At 53.2% G+C, this 12,998-nt stretch overlaps 1 long non-coding RNA gene across 1 annotated transcript; it reads left to right on the top strand.

Moving 5' to 3' along the window:
* Positions 1-832: 832 nt before the first annotated feature.
* LOC142870441 (uncharacterized) lies at positions 833-3,834 on the top strand. The gene is made up of 3 exons (XR_012918816.1): positions 833-1,063; positions 1,569-1,667; positions 3,688-3,834. It is a non-coding gene; the product is annotated as an uncharacterized LOC142870441 (long non-coding RNA).
* The last annotated feature ends 9,164 nt before the right edge of the window (positions 3,835-12,998 follow it).

Here is a 12,998-nt window from a genome sequence, read left to right as displayed (position 1 = left end):
GTGGCCGGCCCAGCCTCCGTGGCTCGCAATGTCTAGGATGATCGGCTCCAAGCAGGCGAGTTCTGAACCTCTGCCAGCAGGGTTCACCTCGCAGGGCCCTGGCGGGGCCACAAAGGATGGCTTGGGGACACAGGGGCCGGCATCCCAGGGGCAGGAGGGGCTGGCTCCCATGGGGAGGGACATTTTGCAGGAGGAGACATTGCATCATTTGTCCATGCAAACCTTCCCAGGCTCCCTTGCACCCAGCTCCCTGGCACCCATCGAGCCCACGGCTTCTCGCACCGGGGAACACGGTGTCCCACTGCCCGGTGAGCCCGGCTGGCCCATCCCCGCCTCCCCGGCCATGGGCTTCGTGCCTGCCAGCTCCAGTGGGCTTCAGCTCTGGCGGGCAGAGCGCCCACCCCCCGCCTCTCCTGCGCCCTCCTTTCTTTCTTCTATTTTACGATTTTATGGCTTTAATATATCGCTCTACTGAGGTACAATTCACATACCACAAAGCTCGCCCGCTGAAAGTGTCCAATTTAATGGCTCTCCGTGTATTCACAGAGTTGTGCGGCCATCGCCTCCATCTTGTTCCAGAACATTCTCACCCCTCCCAAAAGGAGACCCCGTCCCCACTGTCGACCCCTCTAGCAGGCTGGCCCTAAGGGTGGCTGGCAGGTGGGGCTGACCCCGCGTGGCCACGGGGACGGGGTCCTGGCACCACCCCGGCCTCGCCGTGCAGCGGGCACGACGGTGCAAAGCGCCTCGAGGACGGCGCGCCATTCGGCAGGACGCCCCGCGCGGCCGTCCACTGTGACGGCGACCAGGGTCCCTTCCTCCCCTCGGGGGAGCACGCCGGGGGACGCCGGCAAGGGAGCCCTCGGCAGGGCACACCCCACGTTTGGATGGTCTTAGGAACGGGGGTACACGTGGCTCCCCGTGTGAACCGCGGGGAGATGTCGTCTGCCCACCGGGTGCCCAGGGACGGCCAGGACGCATGCGCGTCACGGCGAGGGAGGCGTGGCTTCCGTTCGGTCTGAGCACGAAGGAGCCTCGAATAGAGCTCGACTCCCCGGCCAAGGTGCCCGCTCGCCGCTCAGACAGACCAGAGGGCGTTGTGCAGGGTGGGCTCCGTCCCCCGAGGAAAGGAAACTCTGTCCTAGCAGAGCGTCCCCTCCAGGGCAGATCCTTAAGTCTCTGCAGCGGTTTTTTTTGTTTTTCCCATCTATGTGCGGAAAAAAATCCTTATAAGCATTTTGACCATTTAAAAATGTACAAATTCAGTGGCATTTAGTACATTCACAAGGTTGTGCAACCGCTGCCTCTATCTAGTTCTAGAACATTCCATTATCCCAAAGGAGAGCCCGTTCCCATCAGCAGTCACTCCCCACTCCCCCTCTGCCAGGCCCTGGCAGCCACTGGTCTGCTTTCTGTCACTGTGGATTTGCCTGTTCTGGACGCTTCAGATAAAGGGTATGATGCAACATGTGACCTTCTGTGATTGGCTTCTTTCACTCAGCATAGTGTTGTTTGGGATTTTTTGTTTGCTTTTTTTTTAAGAGACGGGGTCTCACTTTGTCACCCAGGCTGGAATGCAGTGACATGATCATCACTCACTACAGCCTCGAACTCCTGGGCTCAAGCCATCCTCCTACTTCAGCCTCCCAAGTAGCTGGGACTTACAGGTACGACCACCACGCCCAGCTAATTTTTCTATTTTTTGTAGAGTCGGGGTCTTGCTCTTGCTGAGGCTGGTCTTGAACTCCTGAGCTCAAGTGATCCTCCTGCCTTGGCCTCCCGAAGTGCTGGGATTACTGGCATGAGCCACCTCGCCCGGCCAGCACACTGTTGTTTGGTTTGGTTTCTCATGGGTCTGTCTTATTTTTCTGGTGATGGACTTGATGTGTCCAATTTCTCTCTTAATTCCTTCCCAATCTGGCTCTTGCCCTCACTCCTAACCTTCCCCTGAATCTGATGTCATCGTTGATTTCACCAGCAATAGCCAATTTCCTAAATTGAATGATCCATCTGCGTGCTGGTTTTATTTGATTTATAAGAAGCATTGGACACACAGCTCTCTTCTTCCTTGATATGTTTTCATCCCTTGACTTCCAGGCCTGAATACTCTCTTGGATTTCCTTCCATATCAGGGGAGTTGCTCCCTGGGTCTTTGTTGCTGCCTCTTCAATTTTCCCCTGACTTTTAAAATTGAGGCTGGGTGGACACCTGTATTCCCAGTGGCTCAGGAGGCCAAGGCAGGAGGATCACTTGAGGCCAGGAGTTTGAGGCCAGTCTGGGCAATTTAGCAAGAGCCCATCTGTACAAAAACATTTTAAAATTACCCATGTATGGCGATGCACATCACCTGTAGTCCCAGCTACCGGGGAGGCTGAGACAGGAGGATCGCTTGAGCCCAGAAGTTTGAGGCTGCGGTAAGTTATGATCTTGCCACTGCACTCTAGCCTGGGGCAACAGAGGGAGACTGCATCTCTAAAAAAAATTTTAAAATAAAATAAAATCGACAGGGCCCTCATCCCAGTCCATGAGGACCTTGTCCATGGGCACAGCTTACACGTCACCTATCAGCGGAGCGTTTGTGAGGTTTGTTCCTGGGGCGGTTTTCACTGCTCATCAAATGTGGTTGTGGGGTGAGGACAGAGGACCGACAAAACCCACCATGGCCCCGCCGACCGCAGAAAAGCGCCCCCAACTCTCTGATGTGAAAATGACCCACAGCGGCGACATTATCAGTTTCGATCGTGATAAGAGTGAAGACCACTTACGATGCAGGAGTCACGTGTGGTTTGGGGGGGGGTTTGTCTTCTTTTCTCGTAGCCATCTCGAGCGAGGATGAGGATGCTGCAGCCCAGAGACCCTCCCCACCAAGCGATGGAGCCAGGATCCGAGCCCAGGCCTGCCGGCCCCAGCGTGATGTTCTCTTCAGCACGGCTAAGGGACTCCGGTCCCACCCAGTCGCCCACGCATGACGCTCTACACTGGAGACTGGCTGTGTGGCCAGTGCCTTCCTGGCGGGGCGAGAGACAGTCTGCAGGCCTCCCCTGCACCTTTGGGGTGGCCCGGGGCAGAGATCTCGGCCTCCGTCTCGTGTTGAATTAGGTCCCATAAAGAGATATGTCCACATCCTGCTCCGCTATCCCGAACCCGGAACCTGTGACCATGACCTAAGTCGGAAATAGGATCTTCAGCTGCCAGGGCCCCAGCCTCACCGAGATGCCTCTCTGGCGACCAGACAACACTTGGCGTAGGACCATCGGGGATGGGGTGGAGGAAGGACTGCAGGAAAGATCGCGCCCGCGAAAAGCGGGATGCACTCAGAGCATCGAGACGCTGGCGGCAGCGTTCCTGCCCCTCCCGTCTCTACATCACCCTCGTGTGCCTCCCCTCCAGCAATGAGATCACGGGAGTTTCAAAAGGGGAAACTGTATTTATCTCTCTATGCAACGGGCACCATGTTATTTCACAAATCATTTTGCTTCAAATGTCCTTGCAATTCCTTCTTTTTCTTTTTAAAAGATGGGTCTCTCTCTGTCACCCAGGCTGGAGTGCGGTGGCTCGATCATAGCTCACTGTAACTTTGAATTCATGGACTCAAGCGACCCTCCTGCCTCAACTTCCCAAGTAGCTGGGACTACAGGTGCACACCACCGCACCTGGCTAATTTAAAAAAAATTTTTTTTTTTGTAGAGATGGGGTCTCATTGTGGTGCCCAGACTGGTCTCAAACTCCTGGCCTCAAGCGATCCTCCTGCCTCAGCCTCCCAAAGCGCTGCTGGGATTACAGGCGTGAGCCACCGCGCCTGGCTAACTCTTTAATAAACGTCTCATTGGGCTTCCTGGTCGCAAGTGTGCTTTGGCTCCGCAACTGCCCAGGGCCTAGAGCCCCACATTTCTTCCGCCTTCCGTGTTGTCAGGGCCCCACGCCAGATCTGTGGAGGGTGACGATCCTAACGGCCTCCTGTTCCCCGCAGCCTCTCCCTGCAGCCGAGGCCGGTGCAACCGCTCACGTCCGAGGTCAGCTCTGGGCTTCCAGCTCCCCAGAGGGACGGTCTGACGCCGACAGGAAAATATTTGTGTGGTTTGTAAGCTGAGCCGCCCGCAGCGCACTCGGTCAAAAGGACGGTGCGGAGGGAGAGCCCGTGTCGTCATGGCGTTGGCCGGGCTGGGCCACGCAGCGGGCGCCATCCTAGGGGACCCTTTGCAAAGCTGACGGACGTGACCCAGCGACCCTTTCTGTTTTGTGAAATCGCCAAACATCTGCTGAGTGAGCTGTTTCCCGGACCCTTTTGGGAACGGTCCCAGGCTGGGTCGTCGAGGAAACAGGGCGTAGAGGAGGAGGGGGCTCTGGCTGTGTGAGGGGGGCGGGGCGGCGTGGGCGTCCTTGTACTCCCGTACTCCCCGGGGCCCTTTTCGGCAGGAACGCACACGAGTCATTTTTAATCAGTCACAAAGAGGGAAAGAGACGAATGCAGTTAATGAGGACTCCCATGCCACGCTGTGACGGAATGCTTTTAACTGTCACACGAGGCGAGCTTGGGGACACCGCGAGTGCCCAGCAGGGGTGGGGATGGCTGAGTCGCTTGCAGTGCCACCTCACACTGCGACATCAGGCTGGCGCAAAACGCAGAGGACAGCTGTGTTCGTTTCCCATGGCTCCGGTAAAAAGAATCTCCACCAACTTGGTGGCTTAAAACGACACAAAATTCACCTCTCGTCGTTCTGGGGACCAGAAGTCCATCGTTCCAGACACCAGCGTGTCACTGGGCTCGTGTCGAGGTGTCCACAGGGCTGCTTCCTTCGGGGGACTCTAGAGGGAAATCAGTGTCCCTGCCTTCAAAGCGTCTGGAGGACACCTGTGTGCCCTTGCTCATGACGCCTTCCTGTTGCAACCCTCTTACTGCTATGATCACATCTCGTAGTTCTTCCTCACATTTCTCTCTGCTTCTCTGGTGATTATATTTAGGAACCATCCCATAATCCAGAATCATTGCCCCATTATCTCATGATCCTTAACGTAACCCCATCTGTGAAGTCCCTTTTGCACATAAGGTAACATTCATAGCTTCCGAAGAGCAGAACATAGTTGTCTTTGAAGGGACTTTATTCAGCCCAATATATGTGTCCTTTGGCATGGCCACAACTGGATGGATCAATTCATTATGTATCATAAGGAAGCCTATCGGCCAGGGATCGAGGTGGGAAACAGACACCATTGAGGTCTTTTCACAGAAGGAGATTTAGTACGGGACGTTCACAATGGTTCAACTCTGCTATTGTACCGAGAAAGTAGCCACAGACGATATGTAAATAAATGTATGTGGCCCTGCACCAATAAAACTTTATTTACAAAAACAGGCTGGGAGTGATGGCTCACACCTGTGATGCCAGCACTTTGGGAGGCAGAGGCAGCAGGATCCCTAGAGCCTAGGGGTTTGAGGCTGCAGTGAACTATGATCACGCCACTGCACTCCAGCCTGGGCGACACGGTGAGACCCTGTTTCAAAAAAAAAAAAAATACAGTAGGCTGAAAACAGGCTTCTGAAGTAAATTAAATGTTTCTATCACACTCTCATGGCCACCTGGGCCACCATGCCTGCACATGTGTATGGGAAGGACACCCATAAAGGCCATAGGAGGTTACTCGGGGAGGAAACAGGGCTCTTACAGAATCTTATTTTGCCCACAAGAGCGAGAAAACTAAACAGCTCTTTCACACGGATGTGAACCAGAACCTCCCGACTGAGCACAGAGAGGAGGAAGCAGAACCACAAGGGGCAAGGACAGAGGCACCCGGCTGGGTCCTTCATGCTGGGAACGAGCCAGACCCCAGGACGCACCGGGCACAGACAAAGCCCACTTGGCTCTGCAGCCAGGGGCACCCTCCATGGGTTCCAGGGGCCACCGAGGGAGGCAGAGCTCACAGTCTGGACAAATGCTCCTAATTGCTCAGGGTCAGCGGGTCCCTGAGCTAATCCTCCCCAGGACGTCAGGGGGCTCTGCCATCGCTGAGGGGGGCTTCCGGAACTCTCTGGAACCCCATCAAGTCCAATTAGCCAAAAGGGCAGGAATGTGGGCTGGGGCCAGGGCAGGGCTGGAGGGCTTCTTGGCGGGAGACGGGCCCGGCCCGGGGACTATGTCACTCACGGAAACAGGCCCCCGGGCCCAGGCCCCGTCCAGGGCAGGGTGGAGGAAACCCAGGCTCGGGTCACCAGGGTCTCCCTGTTCAGTGGGCCTTGGGCTGTGGGATCCAGTGACGTGAGCTTTCGTGGTTAATGTGACGTCCTGCTCCTAGAGCCAAGATCATGAGAAAGCCACATTTCAGAGAGGCACACGGAGGGACAAATACTGTGTGACTACACTTCTCTGAGCGACCTGGGACAGGCAAATTCATGGTGACAGAAAGCGGAAACGAGGTTCCCGAGGCCGGGGCCCTGGGGAGTTGGCGTTCAAGGGGCCTGGGGTTTGTGTCCTGCGATGGACAGTGTCGGTACAGACAGTGGTGACCGTTCCTCACGTTCCGAACGTTCTGATGTCGCGGAGTTGGACGCTTGCAAATAACTGGTTGACTCGATTGCTGTCATGGCCCCCTTGCCTCAGTGAAACAAAGCCCCTGCCTAGGTGTGTGTGAGATCAGCATTAATCACTCGGGTCCACGGGGTCATGAACTGTGGAGCTTGATTTATCAGCTGCACAGCAGCGTTTAAAGATTGGGGGAAACGTGCTTTCTAGATGTAGATGCTTAATGAGCTGAACCTTAAAACTGAGTAAATCTCACAAAGCTCCCTGTCAGGGCGGGCAGGAGAGAGAAGGTCTGTCTGCCCCAGCGGGACCCCAGGCTGTTCCTCAGAGGGCCGCCGTGGCGGCTCCCTCCCGCTGCGCTCCGGGCAGGGGAGTCCGTCCCCTGTGCTCATCTGGTGCAGGAAGCAAAGCGGCCTCCCGAGGCTCTGGTGTCAAGAGGCTGGATCCTCGCATGTTGCCGTCACCATCCCTATTTGTGGAGGAGGAGGAGTGTCGCAGGGTCCCCTGAAGCCCCCGGGGGAGGACTCCATGTGGCCTCTGCTCCACCATCCTTCCAGCCCACGGTCACAGTCACTCCTCAGGGGTATGTGGAGCTGGCACTCATGGGAATGACCTTGCCCCGCCCCTGCCGTGGCCGGTGCTCAGGTGAGTCACATCAGGGAGACGGCCTAGGTGGTAGCAGCAGGGATCGTTCTGCCTTGTTCTGAAGGGATTCCATCCACTCCGGCTGTTGACCTCAGGGACTGTCCCAGCCTGACGGTGTCGTTCCCCATCCCTTGGTCCCTCGCAGGCCTGCCTGTGGTGGGTGCAGCTCCTGCCCTTGAGGCGTGGTGGCCTGGGGTGGAGCTTGGAAGCCGTTTCTCGTCCCGACTCACTAAACCACTGCAGGCCAGAGACCTCCCTCCATCTGTGCCAACAGGGAGTCAGCCCAGGGGACGGCAGGGGCCCTCACAGCCTGTCCCACCACCGCCGATTGGGCTGCAGCCGTGACCAGGACACCCCTTTTACTCATGGACACCCATGCTTTCCCGTGGCTGCTGTAAGAAACGACCACGAATTGGTGGCTTAGAACAACAGCAACTGATTTTCTCACAGTGCTCGAGGTGAGACTCCTAATGCCACCAGGGCCTCGATCCCTCCAGAGGCTCTAGGGGACGGTCCCTCTGTGTCTCATCCAGGTGCTGGGGCTCCAGGTGTCCCTTGGCTTGTGGTCACATTGCTCCAATCTCCGCCTGTGCCTTCGCATGGCCCTCTCTGAGGGTCTGTCTCAGATCTCTGTCTCTCTCTTATAAAAACACTTGTCACTGGAGTTAGGGCCTACGGGATAACCCAGGAGGACTGGGTGGCTAAGGCTTCCTCACGTCAGCCTCTGCCTCTGCCTTCTGTGGCCTTTGTCCTCGGGCCTGCCTGTGCGTCACATTTCCCTCCACCTTTCTCTCACCAGCAACCTGTCACTGGATTCAGCGTCCACCCAAATGACCCAGGATGATCTCATCTGGAGATCCTTAGCTTCATGTTTGCATAGACTCTTTTTCCAATGAAGGTCACATTCACAGCTTCCCAGAGTCCTATGTCACCTTTGGAGGCCACCGTTCACCACACTACAGCCCCTCAGCACACTCCACATAGAAATCAGGCACCTGCCGGAGCCCAGGCAGTTCTCTGGGCGAATCTCTTCATCTCCCTCTCGGCTGGTGTCCCATCAGACCCAGCTGGCTCCTGACGCAGAATTCTCTTTGAAGACCAAAGATCCCAGAATCCAAACCACCACCAGCACAGATAGCCAACTCTGGAATGTTTAACGTTACACAGTAGGACTGACTCTCCCAGGCCAGGCGATGTCCAGGGGGCTGAGCTAAGGGGCACCAGGGACAGTCGGGGGCCCACACCCTGCCTGGGAGGACAACCCTTATACTGGATTGTTCACAGGAGCTGAATGGTGTCAGTCGTAATAGTTCTTAACTGGTGAATGGACGATCAAAATGGGGTCAACCCGCATAACAGGAGAATATTCAGACATAAAATGAAGCTCTGACACCCACTACACCATGAATGAACCTCCGAAACATGACACTCGGGGAGAGAAGCTGACACCAAAGGCCACACAGTGTGTGGCACCGTTGACAAGAAATGTCCAGAACAGGCAAATCCTTAGACACAGGAAGCAGACTGGTGGCTGTCAGGGCTGGGGGAGGGGAGTGGGGAGCGACTGCTGATGGGGACAGGGTGTCCTTTTAGGGTGACAGAAACATTGTGGAATTAGATAGAGGTGGTGGTTGCACAACATTGTGAATGTACTAAACACCACAGAACTGTACATTTTAAAGTGCTTAATGTTAATTTGAATTTTGCCTTGGAGGGAAAAAGATTTACTTCTCTAAGCCACAGTCTCTTGATTTATAAAACTAGGACAATAAACATGTCATAAAATCATGGCGAAGCTCAGCTGTTCCAGGCCAGAGAAAGTGCTGGTATGTGTTAGCTGATAGCAAGTGGCCTTTGACATCATTGGCATAGTTCAGTTCGTCCTGTGCAGGCTTTGAGTTTCTTATCCATGGAGGCAACACCAACGTTTCCGTGATACATTTGGCTGCAAGATGTTCATTGGGTCATTGTTTATAGTAGCCAAGAATTGCAGACAACCAAAATGTGAAACGAAGCTTGCTATACCACAAAGAGCAATGACTTTAGAAGACACTCGAGCGGAAAAGAGGCTCATGCTATTGCAGATGAGAGGCAGGTGAAAACGCACCATTCCTCCCCCATTTCTGTCCGAAATTCGATTGGGATAATGCGCTCCAAAATGTGAACCGTGCTGATCTCTCAGCACATGCCTTATAACCCTCCTCTTTTGATTGTCTCGATTTTCTACAATGAACCTGTCAAAAGAAGTCCAATAAGATAAAAGAAATACTAAAATATTAATGTGATCTGTGGGTAGCGATACTTGATACTTTATTTTTTTTTAAAGAGTGCAAAGATTTGCCAGTGTTATCTGTGGAAGGGGGATGGTTTGACGGGCTGCAGAGGGCAGGATGAATTGGCCAGAGGGTGCGCAGCCACCAATGAACTTGGACTCTGGCCAGTCTGGGATTTGCTGCCCCCTGGAGCTCGTTGGGAAAATCTCCACCAAGGCCGGGTAGCTGCAGCCCACCTAACCAGCACCAGGACAGCAAAGGGGAGCCTCAGTGGACCCAGACGGAAAGGCTGGGCAAGAGCCCTCTGTGCAGTGCCCGGCTCTCTGCAAGGCCCTCTCCCCTGCCCCTCCTTGAAGACCTGGCTGGGCAGTGGCCCCCGGGGATGCTGTCTTTCCCCACCCCCAGCCACGTGGAGGGGCAGCGTCCACAGTGGGCACCCGGCTCAAGACGTGAGCCACCACGTCCAGCCCCGTATGACTTTCTTAATAACATTTTCTTTTCTCTAGCTTACTTTATTGTAAGAAGACAGTATATAACACGTATAACAGACAGAATCTGTGCTAATCCTCTGTTTATGTTATCCGTAAAGCTTCCAGTCACCACTAGGCTAGTAGTAGTTAAGTTTTGGGGGAGCCAAAGGTTATCCTCGAGTTTTCCACTGCATGGGGAGTCAGCGCCCCTAGGCCTGCACTGTTCAATCATCAACTGTATGTACAAACCTGAGAGTGTGACAGATACTTCGAGAGTTCAGGTTGTGGTAGGGCCACCTACTACCAACCTTTGAGCTAATCTCCACGCCTCACCTGCCAACACCAGCACTGCCCTGCAGTGTCAAGGGACCCTCTGTGTTGTCACAGATCTCGCCCTGGTGGTCAACCCGTCTCTCCGCAGAAGCTCTTGTGTAAGGTACACCTCAAACTTCAACTGGACTTTAGATCCTGATTTAGGGGCCTGCTTCTACCCTAACTGAGCAGCTAAACTTTAATGATTAGACTTGAAGCCAGATGCAGTGGCTCAGGCCCATAATCCTGGCACTTTGGGAGGCTGAGGTGGGAGGATTGATTGAGCCAGGGAGTTTGAGACGAGCCTGGGTGAGATGAGCCTGTGTAATACAGCGAGATCCTGTCTGTACAAAAAATAAAAAATTAGCCAGGTGCAGTCATGCACACCTGTAGTCCCAGCTACTCTGGAAGCTGAGGTGGGAGGACTGCTTGAGCCCAGCCTGGGCAACAGAGAGACCCTGTCTCTAAAAAGAGAGAGAGAGAAATAGCGAAAGAAGACATACATACGGCCAACAGGTATATGAAAAAATGCTCAACATCATAATCATCAGAGAAATGCAAATCAAAACCACAATGAGACATTGTCTCACCCCAGTTAAAATGGCTTTTATCAGCCAGGCACGATGGCTCAGCCTGTAATCCTAGCACTTTGGGAGGCCAAGATGGGAGGATCACTTGAGGCCAGGAGTTTGAGACTATTGTGGTCAACAGCAAGATCCCATCTCTACAAAAAATAAAAAATAAAATGGCTTTTATCAAAAAGACAGGGAATAACAAAACCTGGCAAGGATGTAGAGAAAGGTGAACCCTCACACACTCTTAGTGGGAATGTAAATCAGCGCAGCCATTATGGAAAACTGCATGGAGATTCCTCAAAAAACTAAAAATAGAACTACCCTATGATCCCCCTCAATTCCACGACTAGGGATACATACAAAAGAAAGGAAATCAATATATTAGAAGATATCTGCACCCCCCCATGTTTATTGCAGCACTATTCATAATAGCCAAGATACAGAATCAACCCAAGTGCCCAAAAATGGATAAACTGATAAAGAAAATGAGGAATATTATTCAGCCATAAAAGAGTGAAATCCTGTCATCTGCAGCAACATGGATGGCACTGGGTGTCATGTTAAGTGAAATAGCCAAGCACAGAAAGACAAATGTTGCATGTTCTCACTCACATGTGGGAGCTAAGAAAATGATCTGATGAAGACAGAGAGTAGACTGGTGGTTAGCAGAGGCTGCGAAGGGCAGTGGGGAAAAGTTGATTGATGGACACAAATATACATTTTGACAGAAGAAACAAGACCTAGAGTTTGATAGATTAGTAGGGTGACAAAAGTTTACAATAATCTGTTGTATACATCAAAATAGCTAGAAGGAAATAATTAAATGTTTCACGCACAAAGAAAAGACAAATATTTAAGGCGGTCAATGTCCCAATTGCACTTATCTGATCTTTACAAATTATATGAATGTACGAATGTATGAAATTATCACATACACCCCAAAATATGTGCATCTATTATGTATCAATAAAAAAGTCACATAATGTAAAACGGCCCATTTTAAAGCAAGATGTAAGACCTATGAAAGGAAACGGGTGGGTGAGGCTGCTGCTACAGGAAGTGTTTTGATACGTGAAGCTGGCTGGCTTTTTTTTTTTAAATTGTGGTAAAATTTAAATAACACAGAATTTAACCATTTCGAAGTATATAATTCAGTGGCATTTAGCACATCCATGGGGGTGTGCAACCATCACTAGCACCTAATTGTAGAACATTTTCATTCCCTCGAAAGGAGACCCTGTCCCCATTAGCGGTTGCTCCCTGCTCCCCCTCCCCCAGCTCCTGGCAGCCACCGATCTGCTCCCTGTCTCTGTGGATCTGTCTATTCTGGACATTTCATGCTAATGGAATCACACACTGTGTGGCCTTTTGTGTCTTGTGTCTCTCACTCAGCACCATGTCCTGGAGTCCCGTCCATGTGGTAGCAGGTGTCAGGGCTTCATTCTTTTTCGTGGCTGAGTACTATTCCACTGCACGGATGAGCCGCACTTTTACTCACTCATCTGCTGATGGGCATTTGAGCTGTTTCCACCCTGTGGCTATTTCTACCAGTGCTGCTGTGAACACATGTTTTCAGTCGTTGGAGAACGTCCCAAAGAATGACATCCTGGGATCATATGGTCATTGTATGTTTAGCATTTTCAGGAACAGAGAGGCGGACCTGGTTCCGATTCCCTGTTGTAGCAGCAGGACTTGCAGATGAGTCAGTGGGCACAAACCTGAGCCCCCGACCAGGGGCTGCACCGGCATCAAACACAGCAGGTGTGAGCACCAAGTCTCTCCTCGGACATCGCAGCTCAGCCCTCCGAACCGCCACCTGGCCTGGTGCAGTCATTCCAGGCATCGTCCAGGAGCTGCGCCCACCTCGGGTAAGACCTGGGAGGAACCAGGGGATGGGGAACGACACTGTCAGGCTGGGACAGTCCCTGAGGTCAACAGCCAGAGTGGATGGGGTGCCTTCAGAACAAGGCAGAACGATCCCTGCTGCTACCACCTGGGCCAACTCCCTGCTGTGACGCACCTGAGCACCGGCCACGGCAGGGGCGGGGCAGGGTCATTCCCACAACTCCCAGCTCCACGTGACCCTCAGGAGTGACTGTGACCGTGGACCGAAGGATGGTGGAGCAGAGGCCACATGGAGTCCTCCCCCGGGGGCTTCAGGGGACCCTGCGACACTCCGTGTCACCCCGACGATCCTCCTCCTCC

This window comes from Microcebus murinus, chromosome 4 (assembly GCF_040939455.1).
Source record: "Microcebus murinus isolate Inina chromosome 4, M.murinus_Inina_mat1.0, whole genome shotgun sequence".
Taxonomy (NCBI): Eukaryota; Metazoa; Chordata; class Mammalia; order Primates; family Cheirogaleidae; genus Microcebus; species Microcebus murinus.
The sequence above is the reverse complement of the archived record's forward strand: the minus strand, read 5'-3'. Positions and strand labels throughout refer to the sequence as shown.